This window comes from Lepidochelys olivacea, assembly GCF_965140295.1.
Source record: "Lepidochelys olivacea isolate rLepOli2 genome assembly, chromosome: 1".
NCBI lineage: Eukaryota > Metazoa > Chordata > Testudines > Cheloniidae > Lepidochelys > Lepidochelys olivacea.
This window is the reverse complement of record NC_140411.1, coordinates 103,561,091-103,586,266: the sequence shown is the minus strand read 5'-3', so window position 1 is coordinate 103,586,266 and position 25,176 is coordinate 103,561,091. Positions and strand designations below refer to the sequence as shown.

General features: G+C 42.2%; 1 protein-coding gene across 1 annotated transcript in view; it reads left to right on the top strand.

The window, feature by feature from the left end:
* FGF14 (fibroblast growth factor 14) overlaps positions 1–25,176 on the top strand; it is a 612,800-nt gene that overhangs the window by 398,387 nt on the left and 189,237 nt on the right. The window lies entirely within an intron of this gene.

Below are 25,176 nucleotides of genomic sequence, written 5' to 3'. Positions count from 1 at the left end.
CATTGCTTCTTTTCCTATCCTCAGAGGTTAACGAGATCAATTTTTCACCCTGCTCCTTATAACAACCTTTTATGTACTTGAAAACTGTTATCATGTCCCCTCGCAGCCTTCTCTTCTCCAGACTAACCAAACCCAGTTTTTTCAATCTTCCCTCACAGATCATGTTTTCTAGACCTTTGATCATTTTTGTTGCTCTCCTCTGGACTTTCTCCAATTTGTCCACATCTTTCCTAAAATGTGACACCCAGAACTGGACACAATACTCCAGCTGAGGCCTGACCATCGTGGAGTAGAATGGAAGAATTAGTTCTTGTATCTTGCTTACAACACAGCTGCTAATATACACCAGAGTGATGTTTGCTTTTTTTGCAACAGTGTTATACTCAGGGGTGAAAGTGAGCCGGTACGGGCCAGGATGGCGCACTGGTAAAAAGTGGCCGCCAGTACCGGCCCGTACCCAGCTGACTTTAAAGCACTAAAGTGGCTTGAATTTCACAAAGTAACATTATTATTTCAGGTTGCTCAGCTCCTTCTTGTGTTTCTCTGTGGTTCTTCATTGATGACAGGCAAATGCTTTATTAAAGTATCTGCCAGATTTTCAAATAGTGAAAGATCTAAGACCCACTTAGATCAGTGTGTGTGTGTGCATATATATATATACACACAAGTGTACACAGGTAGTTTGGAGAGCTTGTCTATTATGCTACAGATGCCTTTCCAGTAGAGCTGAACTGGTAAAAGAATAACAGGAGAGCCCCCTAGTGTAGATGCAGTGAATGATGACAGAAGTAGTTCTGCTGGCATGGTAACACCACCTTCCTGAACATTAGCTTTGTTAACAGAAGTACTGTTCTGTTGGCATAGTCGCATCTACACTGTGGGGTTTGCCAGCATAGCTACTTTGGCTACAGGATACGTTTTTTTTTCACACCTCTCACTGACATAGCTTTGTAGTGTAGATCTCACCTTAATGCTGAGAGAAGGAGATAAAGGAGAGGCTGGTTTCAAAATACAGTGATGAGGACTTGTGAGAGGAAGACAGAGTGGTGGGTTTTTAAATTAAAAAAAAAATAAACATGACTGAAGAGAAACCAGAGGGGAGGTTGGAAGAATGCAAAGAGAAAAGGGAGACACTGAAGCGTGTAAATGGGGTGAAATGGAAGAGGATAACAAAAATATGATGCAATGTAATGTTGAAATGGAATTTAAAATGTTCAAAATGACTGAAAAAGTACCTCTTTGTCAGACTTCGAGGGTACAGTATGTGTGAAATAGATATTTAAAAAATCTATTGGAATAGAGAAAGCATTATTACAGCAGACTTTTTGGATATCTCCTTTGCACACATTTTTGTCAGACCTTTAAGATATACAGAGAGAACTCTTCAGTCACTTTTGCCAGACTATTATACTAGTAAAATATTACATGCTATGTAATGATCATTGTATGTATATAATAGTCTCGATAGAGGAATGGAAATGTATGTGGGGAGCTTAAAGTGTTATTTGAATGTTGAGATTAGAAGATGATTTCCTTAAATGTTGTAATACTTCCTAAGAAGATAATTCATATAATCTGCGATGAAACCCTTACAGTGCTCTTCTTCAGTTCACATTTTTCCCCCAGCAGGCATTAAAGCCCTCTACCAATTGCTGATCCTTAGCTAATCCTTCCAAAACATTGTAGAGTGCCCCAAAATCACCCTCTTTGTCATAGCTGATTCACTTCCTCTCTTTACCCACTTGTACACTTAGGCGGATTTAGGGAAGCACCAAAACATGCTGAAGTGCTTGCTTGAATAGGGATGCTTTCCTGAATCCGGGCCTCTGTCATCAGCTCCCTGCCTGTCTCAGATCTCTCCAGATGCCTCACAGACATGTTCTTCTAGCTGATTGTCTTCTTCCTGCTGGTGCCTGGCCTGAAAGGATGGGTGACCTGGGAACAGTGTGCCGTTTGTCTTTTGAGTAATGGCATTATGAAAGAAAGAAACATATTGGCTGATCAGTGTTGGTCCTGACTGCTAGTGTACATGTGCAGGATAGAGCCCATTAGTTCACGTCATCAAATGTAATAAATATTTTTATAAAAGCAATACAAAGTAGACACTTGTAAGAATTACAGCTTCTCTAGCTACCCATGCTTCTTTGAGGGGGCCTTTCACTTTGTGCCACACAGCCAGTATTGAACTCATTATGTGTTATGATTTAAAATGAAAATACTGAAGAAATACTGAACAAGACAGTATATAATAAAAAAACAAATTCACATTGTCTGATAACGTACAAATTCAAAAAAAATCAGAATCTCTCCAAGGTTTTGATCAGCACAGGTAATCCAGGCTCCTGCACCATTTTAGAAGTAAAAGCAGAAGTTTGCCAACTTGCCTGGCAGACTTTCTTGCAATGTCTTAGTTGATAACTAGTGAAACAGTGTCCACTGCTGGCAAATCAGATAATTGCACTATAAGTTATGGAGCTGTGTTACTCATCACAAACAATTGTGATGAGTAACAATTGATCTTTATGACCAAATACTTTCTAATTTAGATTTGTAGGATGATGGTAAGAAATCAGGTCACTGAGCTAAGCTTATTCATGCTATTATCATTGGTAATAGTAAATATTATAAAGGTTAGTAACCAATATGTCAGTGTAAAACACAGCCCCTGCTCTGAGTACTCTTTACTTTTAGAAAACACAGGGCTGATTTTTAACACTTTAAATATGCTTGTATTGGTCAGGACTTTTATACTGATACATCTTCAAGACTGAGAGAGAACACAGGACAGATACTGTGGACTACATCTTGCTTTCCTTATTTACAGGAGTAGTGAGTAAAGCAAGCAGGAGATCTCACATATCAACCAAGAAGTTCACTACATAGTATTAATTGTTAAAATTCCAAAAGCTTCCAGCATGAGCTACGCTATTTGTGGTGAATGTTATTTCTACCAAAAAGTCTAAAGTCTATGTGAAATATAATTGAAATTGGTGTTACAATTCAGACAAAAAATATAAATGGGAAAATGCAATGGGGTGCTAAAATTTACAGCTAGCTTTGATGCAGCTCAGGACTTGGTAAAGGGATTACAGAGGAAGGGAAGCTAAGCAGAGGATCAAAGAACTGATTTTAATAATTGTATTTCTTATGGACTTTGTAATAGATTTCACTAAGCAATAACAGGCAAACACAATATATTAGCATGGTGATGCAATGAAAACCTAAAGAGATGTGAGCTTTCCGTCACAGAAAATAATATAAATTCAAATAAAGTATTGGGGGCAGGTGAAGAAAAAACTTTGAAGGAATAATATGTAATTGTTCACAGGCTCCTATACATAAAAGTATTTGTCTTATCATGCCTTTGAATATCTACTGATTTAGCGAAGGAAGGAGCTTTGTTATTTCTAAAGCAAGAAAGGGACTTAAAATATTGATCTGTCTCATCATTTTATACCACCCAGTAGGAGTAAGTAGTCAGCTTTAAAGCAAAGAAAAGCACAAAATGCAGATCCTAGGAAATATATCAGTTAACTTTGGTTCTCAAGGGTGGGAAGAAAGGTGATGAAAAACTGCTTTTCAACTCCCCCAATCCTGAAGGCAGCTGGAGACAAGATCAGCTCTTGTAAATTTGAGCAGCATTGGGATTGCTATAACCTGTGTTGTGTGGCAATTGCCTCATCATGCAACCTGGGGCCATCACCAGAGTGCAAGAATTTCCAGCCATGAGCTCAATGCTGTGGGGAAGGAATGGAGCTAGGAGTAGACGGTGTAGCTCTAGGTTCTAGAGGAATCCCTACTTACCCTGTTAAGACCGGTTTCAGTTTCCTGGCCTTTTTGCACTGCCAGAGTATTGCAAAGGTGCCAGAAGAAGGGCTACAAATCAAGTGTGTTGTCACTTTGGATGCACACTTCTAATTAATGCCAGTGTAACCCACAATATCACATCAATTAATGACCATGGGACAGATTCTAATCTGTTCCACCAGTGTAAATCTACTAATTTGGAGATATATAGATTAGAATCTGCCCCAATGCTCCTAAAAGTTTTAAAAATAAACAAAGCTTTGAAAGTGTCAGCAAATGAAATAAGAAGAGGAGTACTTGTGTCACCTTAGAGACTAACAAATTTATTTGAGCATAAGCTTTCGTGAGCTACAGCTCACTTCATTGGATGCATGCAGTGGAAAATACAGTGGGGAGATTTTATATACACAAAGAACGTGAAACAATGGGTGTTACCATACACACTGTAACAAGAGTGATCAGGTAAGTTGAGCTATTACCAGCAGGAGAGCCGGAGGGGGGCGGGGAGGAACCTTATGTAGTGATAATCAAGGTGGGCCATTTCCAGCAGTCCACATATCTATTCAGGGGACACCATCATAGGACCTAATCACATCAGCCACACTATCAGAAGCTCGTTCACCTGCACATCTACCAATGTGATATATGCCATCATGTGCCAGCAATGCCCCTCTGCTATGTACATTGGCCAGACTGGACAGTCTCTATGTAAAAGAATAAATGGACACAAATAAGACGTCAAGAATTATAACATTCAAAAACCAGTTGGAGAACACTTCAATCTCTTTGGTCACTCGATTACAGACCTAAAAGTGGCAATTCTTCAACAAAAAAACTTCAAAAACAGACTCCAACGAGAGACTGCTGAATTGAAATTAATTTGCAAACTGGATACAATTAACTTAGGCTTGAATAAAGACTGGAAGTGGATGTGTCATTACACAAAGTAAAACTATTTCCCCATGTTTATTCCCCACCCCACTGTTCCTCACACGTTCTTGTCAACTGCTGGAACTGGCCCACCTTGATTATCACTACATAAGGTTCCCCCGCTTCACACCCTTCCCCCCCAGTCTGCTGCTGGTAATCCCCCCAGTCTGCTGCTGGTAATAGCTTACCTTACCTGATCACTCTTGTTACAGTGTGTATGGTAACACCCATTGTTTCATGTTATCTGTGTATATAAGATCTCCCCACTGTATTTTCCACTGCATGCACCCGATGAAGCGAGCTGTAGCTTATGCTCAAATAAATTTGTTAGTCTCTAAAGTGCCACAAGTACTCCTTTTCTTTTTGCAAATACAGACTAACACGGCTGCTACTCTGAAACCAGCAAATGAAATGTGTCTGTTGCATCCATCAAACAACTGCCCATTACATGTTGTGATGGACTCTCTGGCTTTCTGATCTTTCCTCTTACACAGTGCTCAGATTGTAACCACAATTTTACTTCATCACCTTGAAGTGAGCACAAATATTTCCAACTCCTTCTCCAATCGTTCAGAATCTTGCAGGATCAGTCCATCACTAAAGACCAGCTCTAGTGTTCCATCAGTGAACAAGACAGAATATTTGAAAACTTAACCAAATATACAGTCACCACAGTATTTAAACATTAGTTGCACTGCTGTATGAAAAGATTTTGAAGGGTCAGATTGGGGCCCATTCTGTGTACCCATGAAGGACTATAAGGGGCCATAAGGCACCCCTTTACTCCCCTGCCCTGTTGCATTATGGATTGAAGCATGAGGGGAGGAAACAAGCTTTGCAGAACAGCTATTTCCCCTCCCATCCAAGTGAGTTGAGACTTGGCTTCACCCCCTTTCACCAATGCATGTCAGTGTAACTGTGCTGGTGTGCAAGACTGTTTGCAGTGTTGTAGCTGAATTGGTCCCAAGGAATTAGAAAGACAGGGTGGGTGAGGTAATATCTTTTATTGGATCAACTTCTGTTGGTGAGAGAGACAAGCTTTTGAGCTTACACAGAGCTCTTCTTCTGATCTTGGTGTGCAAAAGGCACATACATTGCCCCAGGTACTGAGCTGTGTCCCTGTAGTGGGCGAGGGCAGGGGAGGATGACTGTGTAACTGAGCCAGATTTGTAAAGGTATTTGGGTTCCTAAAGATGCAGATAATAGGCACTTAGTGGGATTTTCAAAAGTATTTGGGCACCTAGGTGTTTTAGTAAACCCCGCTCATTGCCTAGTTGCATATTTAGCCACCTACATAGCTTTAAAAATCTGACCCCCAAACACAATCTGCCCTCTGACCTGTTCCTCGGACGATGCAGCTATACACTACACTATACATGGGGCTAGTGGAAAGTGCTTTACTATTGTTAATTAAAGGCTGGATCCTGCATTACGGCATTCAAGAATTTAGACATTGCCTTACTGGAAGCACAGCTGTGAAGTAGGTAAATATGCTGTGTTACCATCTATGTGACAGAGATGGCATTTTCCTGCAATATCTTTGGGAGATCTTACACTGTTATGTTTATGTATCATGTGGGCCAGGGATTGTATGTAATTTCATGGCGAAGGGTAACCATGGCTCTTCCAGAAATTAAGAGGATGGGGGTGATTAGGCAAATTAACTCAGGTTATAACACCTTCAGAGAGGTAGCACCACCTGCAGAGGATCTGGTTCAGAGTCCAACAGATAAAGAAAGGGCTTTGAGATAAATAGCCCAAGTTTAAACTGACTCAGGGCTTGCTTTCTGATACAGCAACCAGACAGGACCTTCTGTCCAAGGGGGGCCCGATCTTTTCTGGGAAGGTTTGGAAGGCCTTTGGCCTGCTGAGGGCCCACAAGACTGCTGGGTGACCTCTGGTAAGCTTTTTAGCATGCCTATGTGAACCTTTATAGTTTTTATGTTTTCTCTGTAATGCCTTCACTTTAGAATAAATGTACTGGCTTATAAAGAGCTGTGTGTTAACTTGTCTGTTCCTGGAGAGAGAAAAGCAAAGCACAGACACTCGTCCATTTAGTCAGTCTGGATTACTGAGAATATCACAATGTAGGCAGGGAACTATGCAGCCTGGAAAAATCCCAGTCAGGAGAGAAAGAGAAACACTGGATCCAAGAGAGGTGATGGCTGAGAAGCCAGAAGCCTAGAGTAGGTAGCATTGGTGGACCATGTAGGGGAAAGACAGGTACAGTTGCCTTGAACTGTGCCAATCTGCAGGGCCACATCTCTTTGTTGTTCCTCCGTCATCTCTCAGCATTTCCCCCATATCTCTCAATGTCACCCTGCCATTGACATTTGCAACACTGCTGGGAGAGGGTCCCTCATTCCTTGCCCTTGAACCAAGACAAGAGCAGATGGCCTAGGTTCCAGAACTATTCACCTTGCTGGTCCCTCCAAGCAAGGAGTGTAGGTGCTTTTCTCCTTCAGAGAAGGAAGGATATTGTGGATGTTTGAAACATAGACCCACATAACTTGTAAATCAACGTTTATTTGAAAATAGAAAGAGATGGATTTTAAACACATATAAATGATTGTCTAAATAAAAATATCTAGATTCACTTTTCCAAAGTTAGAATGCAGTCTTACCCAATTGCTTTCTCTTCTATTATTTTATTGCATGATTCACAGAAAAAAACAGTGTTCTGACCCTTTTGTCAGCTGCACAGCATCCTGCCCTTGTATCCTGCCAGACAGTGTTTTTTCTGTGTCTATGCCTTTAAATAAATTATCCTTCCTGCTCACCTTGTGATGTTCAGGTGAGAATCAATTAACATACTTACAGAGACCCTCAGCCCTGGTCTACACTAAGACTTTAGGTCGAATTTAGCAGCATTAAATCAATGTAAACCTGCACCCGTCTACACAATGAAGCCCTTTATTTCGACTTAAAGGGCTCTTAAAATCGATTTCCTTACTCCACCCCTGACAAGTGGATTAGCGCTTAAATCGGCCTTGCCAGCTCGAATTTGGGGTACTGTGGACACAATTCGACGGTATTGGCCTCCGGGAGCTATCCCAGAGTGCTCCATTTTGACTGCTCTGGACAGCACTCTCAACTCAGATGCACTGACCAGATAGACAGGAAAAGAACCGCGAACTTTTGAATCTCATTTCCTGTTTGGCCAGCGTGGCAAGCTGCAGGTGACCATGCAGAGCTCATCAGCAGAGGTGACCATGATGGAGTCCCAGAATCGCAAAAGAGCTCCAGCATGGACCGAACGGGAGGTACGGGATCTGATCGCTGTATGGGGAGAGAAATCTGTGCTATCAGAACTCCGTTCCAGTTTTCGAAATGCCAAAACCTTTGTCAAAATCTCCCAGGGCATGAAGGACAGAGGCCATAACAGGGACCCGAAGTAGTGTCGCGTGAAACTGAAGGAGCTGAGGCAAGCCTACCAGAAAACCAGAGAGGCGAACGGCCACTCCGGGTCAGAGCCCCAAACATGCCGCTTCTATGATGAGCTGCATGCCATTTTAGGGGGTTCAGCCACCACTACCCCAGCCGTGTTGTTTGACTCCTTCAATGGAGATGGAGGCAATACGGAAGCAGGTTTTGGGGACAAAGAAGATGATGATGATGAGGAGGAGGTTGTAGATAGCTCACAGCAAGCAAGCGGAGAAACCGGTTTTCCCGACAGCCAGGAACTGTTTCTCACCCTGGACCTGGAGCCAGTACCCCCCGAACCCACCCAAGGCTGCCTCCTGGACCCAGCAGGCAGAGAAGGGACCTCCGGTGAGTGTACCTTTTAAAATACTATACATGGTTTAAAAGCAAGCATGTGAAAGGATTACTTTGCTCTGGTATTCGCGGCTCTCCTGGATATACTCCCAAAGCCTTTGCAAAAGGTTTCTGGGGAGGGCAGCCTTATTGCGTCCTTCATGGTAGGACACTTTACCACTCCAGGCCAGTAACACGTACTGGGGAATCATTGTACAACAAAGCATTGCAGTGTATGTTTGCTGGCATTCCAACAACATCCGTTCTTTATCTGTCTGTGTTATCCTCAGGAGAGTGAGATATAATTCATGGTCACCTGGTTGAAATAGAGTGCTTTTCTTCAGGGGACACCCAGAGGAGCCCATTCCTGCTGGGCTGTTTGCCTGTGGCTAAACAGAAATGTTCCCTGCTGTTAGTTATTAGGAATGAGAGGGTCCACATGGGGAGTTATACCAGTATAGCAGCATAATTATACTGGTATATTAATGCCAGGAAGTTTCTCAGGGTATGTCTTCACTACCCGCCGCATCGGTGGGCAGCAATCAATCCAGTGGGGATCGATTTATCACGTCAAATTTAGTCGCGATAAATCGATCCTCGAGCGCTCTCCCGTCAACTCCTGTACTCCAGCGCCGTGAGAGGCGCAGGCATAGTCGACAGGGGAGTGGCAGCAGTCGACTCACCGCGGTGAAGACACCACGGTAAGTCGATATAAGTACGTTGACTTCAACGACGTTATTCACTAGGTGAAGTTGCGTAACTTAGATCGATCCCCCACCACCACCCCGTGTAGACCAGGGCTCAGTGTAGACAAACCCCAAGTCTCCACACAGTGCTGTGATGTATTGATTAAAATGTGTTTAATTTATTAATGCCCTGATTAATTCCACATGTAGATAAGCTCTAAATCAGTTTTTTAAATATGCTTTTAGTTAAACTGGTGCAACTTTGTGTGTAGACAAGACCTGAGGTTAAGATTACTGGGTACATTTAGTAAAGGTATCTTATCTTTTGTTTGCAGCTGACACAGTTACAAAGAGTGCAATTTCCTTGGCATTATATATATATATACACACACACACATTTGCTTTAATGCAGCCTCCGTGGAAAACTCCTTTAAAAATGTCCTTTTCAAACACTGGCTTTTGATCTTGTCAGCTGTGTATTAAGTGTACATTCTAAGGCCATGTCTATACATACAGCACTGCTGCTGCCCAGCTGTACTGATGCAGCTGTGCTGCTGCAGCAAATCTGGTTAAGATGCTCTATGCTGAAAGGAGAGAGCTCTCTGGTTGGCATAAAAAAGCCATCTCCGTGAATGGCAGAAACTATATCGGTGAGAGAAGCTCTCACACTGACATAGCACTATGCACATGAGCACTTAGGTCGGTGTAACTTATGTCGCTCGGAGGGTGGTTTATTCACTCCCCTGAGTGATATAAGTTATGCCGACATAGGCTGTAATGTAGACATAGCCTCAGTGACTTGTTTTCTCACCCTAGCTAGGAAATTGGATTTTTCCCATTTTCTTTTGAGCTAAAATGGGTGGCTATGACTCTCCCAGACACAATTAATTAGCATATGTTGGAATGTAGAAGAGGAAACACCTCTGGCTTTGTGTGACCTGGATTCCTTAAGCATCTAAAGTAGGCTGATCTTCCTTTCTCAGTGAATTAAACTAACATTACAGAAAATCAGGTTTCAGAGTAACAGCTGTGTTAGTCTGTATTCGCAAAAAGAAAAGGAGTACTTGTGGCACCTGAGAGACTAACCAATTTATCGCGACTAAATTTGACGTGATAAATCGATCCCCACTGGATCGATTGCTGCCCGCCGATGCGGCGGGTAGTGAAGACATACCCTGAGAAACTTCCTGGCATTAATATACCAGTATAATTATGCTGCTATACTGGTATAAGCATAAGCTCACGAAAGCTTATGCTCAAATAAATTGGTTAGTCTCTCAGGTGCCACAAGTACTCCTTTTCTTATTACAGAAAATATAAATGTAAAACTCCAGTTGGAAATGTATGAATATTATGACATGCAGACAGACTACTTGTTTTTATTCAGTGGTATAGTCTGGATTTCAATTAAAAAAATATCCACTTCCCTAGAATCTCCCTGGATTTTATCATTTCTTAGCAACTCACATACATTTCATGTATTTACACATTGTTTTAAATGGTATGAAGGATGAAGGGTATCTAAACATATGATAAAATAATATGCCTATGAATGTAAAATGGACACTTTGAGGACATAGTAAGTATTCTCTCCTATTGTCCCAAAAAGAACAATTCCTTACAGATATACTGGCAAATATTTCCCTTAACTCCTTTATATGAGAGGTTGACATTTTGTGGGTATCTCTTCATGTAGTTTAGAAATATATACTTCAGCAAGGCTTGCTGCCACTGCTGAGAGGAGACTATCTCTTTTCTCTCAGATCAGTTATTGTTTTGGGAATCTTCCTGTCACCATTCCAGTGTTCAGTACAGTGCTGTTTTACTAGCAATTATGAAGCAACATGTATCACTCCATAAGAAACTTCCTTTTATTAGCTCTTCTCTCAGATTTGTGATGAATCTGAGCTAGAGAATGCAAATACATTCATTACAATTTCTCTTATCTTTTTGTCTATTTCATAGTGACTAGAAAAACCTTCCCTTGAGAATACTAGTCAATCTATGTACAAGAGTTTACATATTTTCATGCTCTGCCAATTGTTCTGACTCTAGAGGAAGCTCATTGTAGGATTAAGACCAGATTTCTGCTCTGAGGCAAGGTATCCTTATTGTTGCTTATAAAAATAAATTTGACACTTGAGCAATAATCCATTTTAGAGTGATTTTCAATTACTTGGAAAAATAACAAAAATTCTGTCACAGTTTGTAAAATTGAGGCGAAATCCAAGAAGGTAAATATTGTGGACTAAATCCTGCCCTGGCTAGATTAGGTAGGGGGGAAACAAAGACTGACTTAATTGTAGTTTTGAATTTGCAGCACTTTTGAAAATCTGTTCACTTTCTTTTACAGGTGCCTAATCTTTAAGATTTTCTTTGCATGATGTGTGTGCATAGGCGCCGACTCCGTAGGTGCTCCGGAGCTGGACCACCCATGGGGAAAAAATGGTGGGTGCTGAGCACCCACTGGCAGCCCCTCTATCAGCTCCCCCAGTGCCTCCCACCCTCCGGCAGGCCTCGCGGATCAGTGCCTCCTCCTCTCTCCCTGTGCCTCCCGCCCACTGCAAACAGCTGTTTCGCAGTGTGCAGGAGGCTGGGAGCGAGGGGGAAGGAGCAAGGCTGCAGTGTGCTTGGGAGAGGGGGGCGGAACTGGGCAGGAAGAAGCGGAGCGGGGGTGGAGCAGGGGTGGGAAGAGGCAGGGCAGGAGTGGGTGAAGGTAGGACGAGGCAGGGCGGGGGGGGATGAGGGTGGGAAGAGGTGGGATGAGGGTGGAGTGGGGGCGGGGCCTGGATCAGAGCTGGGGGTTGAGCGTCCTCCGGCACTTTGGAAAGTCGGTGCCTGTGGATGTGTGTGGACTAGAAATGGCACATTTTTAAAATGAAAGTTTAGATTCTGATTTCATCATGGGACTTCAGGAGCATGGACCAAAGCACTGGCATGAAGGCTCTGATCCTGTGCCATTAAAATCAAAAGGAAGTTTTCCCACTAACTTTTCTGGGAGCAGAAGAAGGTCTGTATTGTCTCTGCCTCACCATTGTCCAGCCCTGTCTCCAGTAGGACTACTCAAAGTGTGTAAAGTTAAACCTGTGTGTAAGTCTTTGCAGAATCTGGGACTGACCTGGCATTTTCACAGCTTTTTAATTATTTTTAAGGAATTTGTTTTAAAGCCGACCAACCTTTTTGAAATCTTAATGAAAAACAACCAAAAACTTTACATATTTTTTCCATTTATTAGCCAGCTCTAATTTGTTCTGTGCTGTCTGTTTAATCTTCTCTCGAATTAGCAGCCTTTACCGTAATTGAACAAATGTTCTGTTAAATTATTTTATTATTCTTTGTTTTTATTAAAATACCAGGTTTCTACTGTGCCTCATGGAAGAAAAGCTCTGTGTATAGTTTGGTGTAAGCCTGAGTGTTGGGTAAGGTCTGCATTCTTATCCTGGAAGGCATAATCTCCTCAGAAAGGAGATTCAGGGGATTCGTGACCACTCTCCTTTTCTTTATGGCTACATGGGAGGGGGGGCTTGAAACTTTTTTCTGTTGTAAAAAGTATGGAACAGGATGAAAACTAGTGGGTTAGATTTGTCTTTAACAGACATGCAAAGATTTTTTCCTGGACCACTTCTGCTGGTTTGTTTAACCCACTTCCTGCCCAGGCCAGCTCCCCAGAGTTTCAGGCAGTCTCTAGCTCTGGGTTCTTCAGATGTTCTTCACTGCCCGTCTCCATTTTCCAGCCAAGCCATGTTTTCTAGCACCGCCCATCTCCACTCTGCAGCCAACCCTACTCCCTGGCTGTCTTTGTGTTTCTCCAGTCCACTGGACTTCCTCAAGTGAGGTCTGCCATGGGGGGAGCCCTGCTCCATCCAACCATAGCAGATATACATTTGCTGAAAGTGCATGTATACCTGAGCTCAATGACTCCCCTTTTCTCTCCCTTTCCCTACCCCTCCATTATCTCCTCCAGATTCCCTGGGTTCAGTGCCCCACAACTCACCCAGTTCTGTCAATCCCCTCCAGAATCCTGGTAGTTTCAGAAAAGTCCTTAACACTTCAGCAAGTCACTGTTGATAGCTGGAGTCCAGGAGCAGAGGACCTGCAAGGGGTCTACACCTCTGCCCCCATGAAAGCCAGAAAGTGCAATTGCCAGCCTATTTAACCTTTTCAGAGTGGAGCCTCCCTTGAAGTCTCCCATAGACCTTGGTGGGGTGAATAGGTAACAAAGCAGAGGTAGGGGTGGCTGTGGTTTTGCAGAATGGGCAAGTGGGGATCAGAGTCATTTGATGGAGTGATTGTGGGTGGAACATTTTGGTTGGTGGCAAGAAATTGGTTGAGTGTTGCATGAGAGTGGTGTTGAAAGAATATTGCAGGGGATGTGGAGAGAGCCCGGGGGTGTTAAAAGGCATTTGGTTGGGGAAATATTGTGGGAGGTGGGTGGGATGGAACTTGGATAGCTGGCATTTTCTGGAGACCTCTCCTACAGCCCCATGAGTCTTAGTTGGCTTATTAGTCCCTGGCAAGACTATTTAGGCTCTTTGAGGAGTAACTAGACCATTAGGCTTCCTGAGGGAGTAGATCCCAGCAAGGAGCTTCTAGAGACTATGGTGGGGAGAGGTGAGATATTGTGGATAGATGGCCATGGAAGGGAGAAGGGAGTACTGAGCAATGAATGAAAGGAGTCAGGGAGAATTTGAACTGTGGGGGGGGGGGGGGGGGGAAAGGGAATGGAAATAGGTGGAGTAGTTCTGGGGAGTTTGAGGGACCACTGAGTAACTTTACACAAGACAGCTTACAAAAATGCTAACTTGAGTGTGTATCTTTGCATAAAGGCTCCCACAAAAGGGATCTATTTAAAACCTATGATTTTATTATTGTTTTCTGTTGTTGTTTTTTTAAAAAACCCTCACTGTTTTCTTCCCTGTGTTTGAACAAGCAGATCAAACAACACATGTGCCAATTTGTGAATGTAAAGTGTATCATGTCCTGAAAAAACAAAAACCACTTCAGCAAATTTTTTAAAAGTGCTAATTTGTGATTAAAGTTTTAAGTATAATTGTGAGGGAAAAACTATGTGAAAGAAATGTCAGTTATACTTTAGTTATTATGAGTGTTTTGTTAGGGGGCAGAGTTAAGGTGGTTTGGTGCTGGTTTTTCATTTTGTTCAATTATCTCTCTGTGAATTGGGAATTAAGGTTGGGGTCAGAAAGCCTTCATGGAAATCATTATTTTAGGTAATAGTGTACCAATGTTCCAATCTGGTCACATCATCTCAATAAGTTATAGCAGAAATAGAGAGGGTAAAGTGACAAAAGTTGAGGGTGATTAGAAGCCTGGGAAGACTCCTATATGAAGAAAGATTGAAAAGGTTGGAGCTGTTTATTTCAGAGATAGGTGAATAAAAGGTAACATGATAAAGATATGCAGAATTAATGAATGGCATAGAGAATCTATTCTGGGAGCTTCTTAATCCTTTATCATAATATAAGAACAAGGGGACATTCAATGAAATTGAGAGTGCAATTTAAAACCAATAAAAGGAAATGCTTTTCCAGACAAAACACAGTTAGTCTGTGGAACTAATTGCCACAATATATAATTAAGGCAAATCGTTTAGCGGCATTTTAAAAAGGGTTAGATGTTAAAAAGGGTAACATGATTATTCAAAATTATAGTAAGAAATGAAAAGTAACCAAAGAGTTTCAGAAGTGATATAAACTCTCATGCTCCAGGGCATAAGCCAACCTCTAATTAAAAGAGGTTTGGAAGAAACTTTCCTTGTGTACAGGTTATCTGATGGTTGTGTTTCGTAGACTTTCTTTCACCTTCTCCTGAAGCAGATAGTACTGGCCACTTCAGAAGACAGGATACTGGACTAGTTGGACCTCTGGTATGATAATTCTTAGGTTTCTGTGTTTTTGTATCTTAGCTTGTGATTTCCATAGTTTCAAGGACAGACACCAAAGGGAAGGACTTGCTTCTAAAGGTGAACTAACATATAACTGCAAAGGCCAGGCTCCTGCAAATACATATGCCCTTTGATTAGTTCTACTGACTTCAGTGGGACTGTTCACAGTAAGTAATATTAAACATGCCTGTATGCCTATGCGGGAATGGGCTAAAGTACGTGCAATCATTTAAAAGTGTATTAGGCCATGTCTCCAGAGTCAAGTTGATTTAAGTTATGTTGATGATCATAAGCCACTGTAATTACATCACTTGTGCACGTTCCTTGTGTTGGCAGAGTGCGTACACAGTTGGTGCTCTGGCACTCACAGATAGAGCAGTGCACCATTGTGCAGATCATCACCTTCCTCTGCTAGGAGTTCTGGGAGTGGATCGTAGTGCATCATGGGGGAGGGATCACCCCCACATAATGCAGTTTTCTCTGTCCCATAATTCCAAGGGCTTCCGACTACATTTCATGCCATTTTTCAAATGCTCCTGTAAACTTTGTGCCCCCCATCTCTGCCTGAAAGCATGGATCCTGCACTGCTCACTAGTCCTGTGATAAGTGTTAGGAACACAACACGGCTGATCCTGCAGTATTTCATGAGCTGTAAACCTTAACAGGAATCCGTGCTGCCTGTCCTGCTGTGTGGCATGGAAAGAAACAATTCAAGATTGATATTGGCATTCACAGAGCAGCTACACATGGTGGACCGTCGCTACTAGGCTTGGGAAACAAACACTGAGTGGTGGGATCTGATTGTGATGTAGGTCTGGGATGATGAGCAGTGGCTGCAGAACTTTCATATGTGCAAAGCCACGTTTCTTGAGCTCTGTGTGGAGCTTGCCCCCAGCCTGTAGCGCAATGACACCAAAATGAGAGCTGCCGTAACAGTGGATGTGTGGTGATCGCTGTGTGGAAGCTGGCAACTCCAGATTGCTACTGGTCAGTTGCGAATCAGTTTGGAGTTGGAAAGTCCACCATGGGGGTTGTGGTGATGCAAGTGTGCAGGGCCATTAATCACCTACTACTACGAAGGACTGTGACTGTGGGCAATGTGCAGGACATAGTGGATGGCTTTGCAGCAATGGGATTCCCTAACAGCAGTGGGGCAATAGATGGCACGCATATTCCAATTTTGGCCCCAGACCATCTTATGATGGAGTACATCAATAGAAAGGGCTACTTCTCTATGGCACTAGTGGATCACTGGGGTCATTTCATTTACATCAGCGTGGGGAGGTCAGGGAAGGTGCATGACTCATGGCTGCTACTCTGAAACCACACATGTTTAGGAACGCTGGCCTGTATAGAAAGCTGCATGCAGGGACTTTCTTTCGAGACCAGAAGATTCCAATAGGAGATGTGGAAATGCACATGGTGATGATGGGAGACCCAGCCTCCCGCTTACTCCCATGGCTCATGAAGCCATACACTAGAAACCTTGACAGCAGCAAAGAGCGCTTCAACAGGTGCAGTATGACCATAGAATGTGTTTGGCAGATTAAAGGGTCACTGGTCCTGCCTTTTTCAGAGGTTCGACCTCAATGAGGAAAATATTCCCATGGTCATAACAGCCTGCTGTGCTCTGCATAACATTTGTGAAGCCAAGGGGGAAACATTTCCTCAGGGGTGGAGCATTGAAGTGGGTTACCTGGCAGCTGATTTTGAGCAGCCAGACACCAGCACTATTAGATGAGCTCATTGGGGGCTATTTGAATCAGGGAGACTTTGAAGCAGCATTTCAACAATGAGCCTCAGTAATGTGTCTGTAATGAAATGAGTCAGACATTGTTTACTTACCACACTGAATGACCCTTGTAATGATTTCTGCCTGAGCATTAATTGTAGTCTGCAAATGTGCCGACTGCCACCATGTATAAATTTCTGTTGCAACCATCCTTTGTAGGTCCCAAATAAAGAATCACGGTCTTTGCAAGCCAAAATTTCTATTAAACAGCAGTACAGACATTAACATTTCTTACAAGGGGCATGACACTGAGCAGCACTCTCTGAAGTGAGGATCTCACAGATGTGTGTAAGTCTAGCTGTTGTTATGGAAAATGTCCCAAGGCGTGGAGTGCAAGGGGTACTGCAATGGGCCAGGAACGTGAGAGGAATGTGTGGGAGGAGCTTGGAGAGGGCAAGGAAGACAGTTCTGTATGGCCTGGTGGGGGAGTCAAGCATGCTTGTATTCTGCCTGAAGTGCAATCAGGGACCTCAGCATCTCTCTTTGGTCCTCCATGAGCTTTATTATCCACTCCTGACCCTGTCTCTTCTCCTGGCTATCCATTTCTAGTTTTTTGTTTATTGTCTCTCTCCACACTCTGTGCTTGCTATCACTCTCATCTGATGATTGCAGTACTTCGCAAAACATGTTGTCCTTACTCCTCCTCGTTCGCCTCCTTATCTAACGGCGGTGTTGTGCTGGTGTGTAGGAGCTGACCCTCAAGGGCACATCTGCATAAACAAAAGAAACAATACACAGAGTTAGTATTTTGTGTGCACTCACAGCCTTGAATCATAAAAGTTACATACACCTCTTTCCCACTTTCCCTTGGCAAGCACAGTGAGAACACTCAACATGGAGTTTTCAGCCTGAGGATGCAAGACGGGACAAAGGGTCTGCGTGGTTTCTGAGGGGTATCCGTAAAGGTGCCTTTGAACACTATTCTGAACACTGGCACCATTTTCACAGGCGAAGGTGATCAAAGCTGAAATCACACTACTGAGGGTAACCGAAGATGCAAGGGTGCATCTCCTGCATGCATGCGGCTTTCGACCAGGTCTGTATGCTGCTCTCTGTGTGCTGCTTTGGTTCCTTCAGAAGTAATTGCTGATTGGCATGGCAAAGTTTTCTACAATGGGGGAAGAAACAAAGCAGCTCTGCCAAGAAATTTTAAGCAGAGGATTGCAAAGTTTCTGCAGGAAAATTTCCTAGAGATCTCTTTGGAGGATTCCTGGGAAATCTCAGTGTGATTAACAAATTTTTCCGCAGGGCCTCCACCGCATAGCTACACAGGGGAATGTGAAGCAGATGCAAACAGTACCTAGTGTTGTTAATTTCAATCCCTTCTCCCATGTGCACCATGTAACAAAATAAAGGACACCTCAACCTCATGTAACTGCACTATCAAAGCAAAATGAGTGCTAACCAGAGCTCCCCTCTCCTGCTTCAGGCATGCCAGAGCTGGACTGCTGGGATTTGCTAGACCCCTCTGGAGCCAAAAAGAGGTCCTGGCTTGCCACACCACTGACGAGCCTGTTGCCTGTCCCACATCCTCCTTCAATTTGACCTCCTTGTCCACCACTTCATCCTCAGAGTTGACTCTGCTGGCTGCTGCCTCCTGTCCCTCCAAAGTATCCACAGGACTCTTGGCAGTGGAGGTGGGGTCACCGCTGAGGATGGCATGCAGCTCCTTGTAGAAGCGGCGTGTTTTTGGCACCGCATCAGAGCAATGGTTGGCCGCCCTTGCCTTCTGGTACGCCCGCCTCAGCTCCTCGATCTTAGCCCAGCACTGCTGCGTGTCCCTTTCATGCCCCTTCTCATTCATGCCACGAGCAATTTGCTCATAGGTGTCAAAGTTCCTATGGCTGGATCAGAGTTGTGACTGCACAGCCTCCTCTCCCCACAAACCCAGCAGATCCAGCAACTCTGGTGTACTCTAGGCAGGAGAGCGTTTGTTGTGGAAAGTCAGCATGGTCAGCTGGGAAGATGCGATGTGAGCTGTCCATGCTGAGCAAACAGGAAGTGGAATTTCAAAAATCCCCGGGGCTTTAAAGGGGGAGAGGTGCATGCCTGTGTACCTGGCTGCGAGGCAATGGAGTAGAAACTGCTTAACAGAGCGGTCATGATGGGCACTGTGGGACACCTCCTGGAGGCCAGTTAGGGTGCCACAAGCAAGTGCAGTGTCTATGCTGAAACTGCGTGTCTCTAGCTTTGTTGCAAAAAGCTCTATGCCGTTCATCAAGGTTGTTTTATGATGTTAGCATAGCATGAGAGTTAAATTGGCTGGAGGAGTATTGTTGTGTGGACACATCCACTGTTTTGTCAACCAAACCTGACTTTTGTTGACAAAACTGTGTAGGCTTTAGAAAACAGGTTGGAGAAATAGCATAACCAGATTAGTTGCAGACCTTTGCCACCTCAACATGTGTTCAAAAGCTTCTATGTCTTATTTCACAGACTCACTTGTCAATTTAAATGTGTATATCTAAACTCTCAAGTAATTGCTTACAATAGACCCATTCCCATTGACTTCACTTAGGTAAAACTATTACCTAACTTCAGTTCCTGAATGAGGACTGCAGGGTCAGTCTCACAGTGAAGAACATTTTACAAAATAAGGAACAAATGAACTACTTCTTGACTTTATTTTCAGTAATGTACTCTACAACTACCCACTCCAATATCCCTGGCTTTAGGTCTGCGTTAAATTTCAGAAATATATCTGGGATGTACATTGGCTGCATTCAAAGCCCATTGCAGTCAATGTCTGTTAACGTCAGTGGACTCTGGATCAGGCCCTATTACAGTAACAAATATAGAAAATGTAAATAAAGCTGTGAGGAAATGAAAAAAGCCACACTCAACATTCTGTAAGTGGTCTATGTAAAATAAAATGTTTGTGCTATTTTACATGTTCTTTGCTATAGTAATAGTAAAGGAGTGATAAAGAATCTGGGCACCCAACTCTTATAGAATTTCAGCCCACCCTAAAGACCTTTTAGAGTACATGTTTTTCATCCTTGAGAATTTTATCTTTAATGAAGTTTATGAATCTTGTACACTAATGTGTGATGGATGAACCTGTTGTAGAATTGTTTGTTTCTTTGGGCATGTTCATGCTGCGTTGTAAACCTGGGTCCGTGGAACCTGGGCTTGTGGGCTTCCCTTGAGCATCCACAGTGAATTGTAAACCTCGATTTACAGTTGCTGGACCCAGGTCTCAGAGCTGTGCTAATGCGTACATACTGCACAACGTAGACTTTGTGACTTAGGTTTTCAGCTTGAGCTGCATCCACACTGCAAAATGGCTGGGCTTGGATCTGCATCACAGTGGGACTTAGGTTCTGACTCAACCCCCTACAAAAGTCCTAGAACCTGGGCCCCAAGTGCTTTCTGACCCGAGTCAGACTGATTTGTGTATGGATGGAAGGGCGGGGAGGGGGGGGAGCTTGGTCTTACACCTGAGTCAGAGCCCAGGCTTAATGTGTGGTGTAGACATGCTCTTCTTTTAAATTTTGTAAAATTCTTTTTTGGACTTTATTTTAAGCTAGGTGTTTTTTTAATGTGTAAACTGAATTTACAAACTATCAATGAGAGAAGAGAGGGGGAGGGAGAAAGAGAGTGTGAAATCAACATTACCTGTGACTCAACAGGGCCTGATACAAAGCCCACTGAAGACTGTTGTGACTTGGATGGCCTTTGGATCAGGCCCTCTTGACTAATGTGTATTGTTTTCATGCGCTTCCTCCCCTTCTCTCATTGATAGCAATTATGAATTATATTAATTTTGAAAAAATATAAATATATAAAACTAATTAAAATGTCAGACATTTCTTTTAACATTTCCTTTACGGTGTAAACAGTAATGTGTAGCAGGGTTTGGTGTTCATACTGCACATCCGAACATCTTGGACCAAACTCATCCATGAGGTAATTCCATTAAAGTCAGTGGAGTTCAACAAGTATGAATTTGGCTCCTTGATTGTATTGTGGGTGTCTTCAACATAGATGGAATGTGAATAATGTGTAGTTATACATGCTGAAGTGTCTGCACTTATTAAATTTGATTCTAATCCACTGATCTTTGTGTTGGTGAATTTAGGTTTTTAAATTGTCATTTTCACTTTCTGTGTTACACTGGAAATGTCTGAATGAAGAAAATAATTTGTTTCTTATCTCTGATACTTTCATTCTTCTGTCATAGTACACAAACAAAATATAGAATTAAAATGCTCAGCAGCATAAATCATCATCTTCTGATAAATAACAGTAACTCATAAGGAGACTGATTTCCAGGTGAGCAGTCATGAATGCCTGCAACACAAGTAATTTCAAATGTATTTAAACCTTATTGCACAACCAGATTTTTATTTTTATTCTCACCACAGGGTGCACATAAGCTGTCTGCAAAGGGATTTCTAATCTTCAGCTTCATATGTTCGTACAGGTATATTCATATGAAATATTACTTTTTTAATGTTGATAAACCTTTTGGGGGGTATGCATAAAACCCTGCAGAGTACAAGCATTGGGCCAGATTCTCTTAAGCATGTTTTGGACATGTGTAAATTATATCTCCCTGCTCCAGCTTGATTCCTAAAGGGGACAGGCCCTAGGGATCCAAATTCAGTTGGATTACTACTGCTTACTCCCCCACCCCCACCCCCCAGGGTTTTTATCAGGAAAGGGCTGATATAATTGCAGTGGGCAGCTATATAGAAACCCATTGGAAGAGGTGGTTGAAGCCCATAGCAGAGACACTGTTTGAGGGCAAATTGTCTGCCTCTGGGGTGAGACTGGCACATGACAATGGAACCCTGAGTTAAATCCGATCCACTGAGTTTGGTCATATCCATCAGAATTAGGAGATGACAGGGAGATCATATGTCATTACAAAGGTATCTTCTCCGAGATGTGCAATAACTTCTTACTATGGACCAGATTCTGACACATTTACTCACACTGAGTAATAACACCTTACTCCAGGAGTAGTTCCTTTCTACTTGAGGGGTATGGAATTACTCAATGCAAGTAACCTTGGTAGAATCTGGCTATAAAAGTTAAAATGTTAATTTATTTTTTAAAAAGCAATATTAATTGCATAATGTATTTGTTTACATTGTGAGTGAGGCATAAGCTAAATCTGAGGACCATATTGCAAATCTAGAAGAAATTGTCTTTGCAATGATATATAAAATGACCTTCAACTCCTAATAGTCTAGGAGAATTTCTATTCATATCTAGATTCCGAATCCTGAAATAATTATTATTGTGTATTTATAAATAGTTTACAACTTCAGATTCCAGTTTATTTAATAAGACAAGAAACCATTCAGTGTACATTTTGTTGGCAAGCAAACTGAATAAAAAAATGACTAGATCTCATGAAACCAAACCATCTGCTATTATCAATCTGTAATTTGGTGTTTCTCCCTTTGGAAACACTGGTTACTAGCACTCTTTTGTACAGCTAACTTTTCCTCAGATGCCTTTATTAAATTGATCTATAAAAGTAATAACTGTGTATTCTCTGTGAGCTTTTACAAAGACCTGAACTGGTGCCTGTAATCCCTTCTAGTGTAATGTCAATATGAAAGGATACCAACATCTGGTGAAAAGATTGTAGCTGTTAAAGCTTGTACATTGTAATTAAAAAAAAATGGCTTTAGGCTTTAGGTAACCTCAAGCTAGAGTACAAAGGCAATATGGAATCTACATCATCAAACAAGAAACCCATGATATAAAAGTGTTTTGTTAATATGTGGAGAGAAAAAATATTAATTAGCATATGTTTGTTACTTTACCCAATAGCAGTTTCCTCACTTAAAGGGGACACTTTAGAATTAGGTTAATCTTCGAAATAATTCACATGGTTAACTGTATGACATTGTTTTATTACATAGCCAGATGCATCTAGCCCAAAATGAATTTGTTTTGAGACACTATTTATAGGCACTTTAAGTCTATTATATAGGAAGCCTTTTACCTAGATTTTAAACAATGAGTGGGAATTTACAACACTCATAACAAAACACATAATTTACAGATTTTGATTTTTTTTTTTTTTACATTTGAGAACTGTTCCTAGAAAACCAGTAGGTTGGGAGTTAGAAATGAATAGATGGGAAAACAGGAAATATTGAAAATCTAGCACTGCCCACCTTCTTGGTGTGTTTAGATAACCAGACTTTTCTTAATCAGAAAGAAAATAGGGGTTTTTTTTAATACAGCAAAAATTAAAGTTTTCTCCTAAACACAATGTAATTAGTAGACCTTAAGACGACCAATGTGTCTATACTTCCAAAATCCATCTGTTAGCAAAACCTTCACTCTTGACTAGAATTGCACACATTTTATCACAGGTTAAGACAGCAGAGGGCTCCCTTGAGTTTTCTTTGGTGTACCTAAAGCTGTAAACAACTACCCTGCATTTCTGAGATGCAAGCAGAGAGCTTTTTATGTCTGATCTCTGGAGTAGGAAACACACTTTCCCTTTTCCCACCCCACAGCAAAATATCCCAGATTTAGAGTGACAAATTTAATTTATCTTAACAAGTTTTGGTGAAGAGAAAGAGAGTCGATAAAATGAGCTGTGATTGTCGATTATGTAGTGTTTTAGAAAGGTCCTTCCAGTGAAGGGAATATGGATCCTATACACTCAGAATTGCAGTTGTTAAGGCAATAGGTCTGGCTAAATCACGAGGCAACGCGGTGGCAATTAAAGGTAGATGGTAGTGGGGGGTCGGGGGTCCTTGCTTTTTTCCGTCGTCTAGAGCATCTGTTTTCCCTACTTACATAAACAACCACGATCCTTTTCTTGAGGGAGGCTTTTTTGTTTTGTTTTGTTTTTTTGGTCCTGGCACTTCCAACAGCAAGGGAAACGCCCCACTTTTCAAATGTTGAAGTTTAGCACTTAGTCTGGTTTCATTGTCCTGTCGCAGGATGGCGTGGTTCCATTCTAAGAAGACAATGTGGACTAACCCCCCACCCCCAGACGTCAAAGAATCTGAGGAAAGGACGTAGTCTTGTAACGTCGGTTATATAGCGTGAAAACAGAAAGTTGAAGGCAAAATTACCACAATAAAATCAAATTAAAAACTCCTCTGACTGCATTAGTTAGGGTAATTGTAGCTATTGTATGGAAATTGTTGCACTGTTGAAACCGCCAGACAGAGAATCCAATCTGAATGCTTTAGCTGAATCTGTTTAGAGCCACTGTGAAATAAAATAGAATTAAAACGTATTATCCAGATCTAATTGAGCGTGTACTCCGCCTTGCTCTAGCTTTAACATAAAATGTGTGTAAGGGAGATGCTTCCATAAGCTTTTGCCCTCGATGTGAAAATAGTCCTTTGTAGATTAAAGGATTTAGGGAAATAATGGTCGAAACTGGAGCAACTGAACTATCTGCTCAAATAACTAAGCATGTTAGGCTTTATATTGCGAAGTGGTATATCTTGCAAGGGAGTGTTTCAGCTTCAAAACGTGGTATTGGAAAGAGCTGTCTTTTGAGTTGAATAGCAACTGAAGGGGAAATAGAGCGATTTGAAAGGAGGACTAGCAAAATAACAAGTTTTTAAGTATATACAGTGGAGATACACACAAGGAGACCCGAGCATAAAATATATTTAACTATGTACACGGTACAGTACCTCTGAGGTTTGACCACTACAGGAGTTAGATGGACCACCAACAAGTTAATAGACCCGACAGGGATGTCCAAAATCCATGCTTACAGAAAAGAGGATAATAATGACTGTGAAACCCATTGTGTCGTCTTATTTGTTCAGTTACTTCAGATTGTAAACTCCTTGGGGAAAACTTCTTGGATCTTCTGTACCTGGTACATATTGTCAGTGCCCAACAGAGAACACATCAGTTTATACAAATAAGAATAATTGCCCATTAGGAGGGCGATCAATGCATCCACCGGCCGCCCACGTACAAGTGTTTGTAGGCGCAGCACAAGAAGCACTCAGTGGTTATAAAGCCCTGTAGACCAGCTGGTTTATCTTCTCGGTTAAAAGTATGTTGGTTGTATTATTTCTCCCTGAGACAAAGAGCGTGTGTTGGTTTTAGTTGGAAGGTTCCCTAAGATACGTAGGCATGTTTCCGTCCACCCAGCTCTAAATCATTCACCCGCCGAGTGGTTTTTTTACGACGGGAATCGGCTTGCCTAGCAACCTCTTCCAGGCCGTGCCTGATGGGCAGTCTGGAATATTTGGGCTTTCACTTCCGAACTCCAACTAGCGAGAGAAAAAGGAAATCATGATGGGTCCCCACTCGGGTGTGGCTTGGGAGCCCTCGATCTGTGTGCACCCACC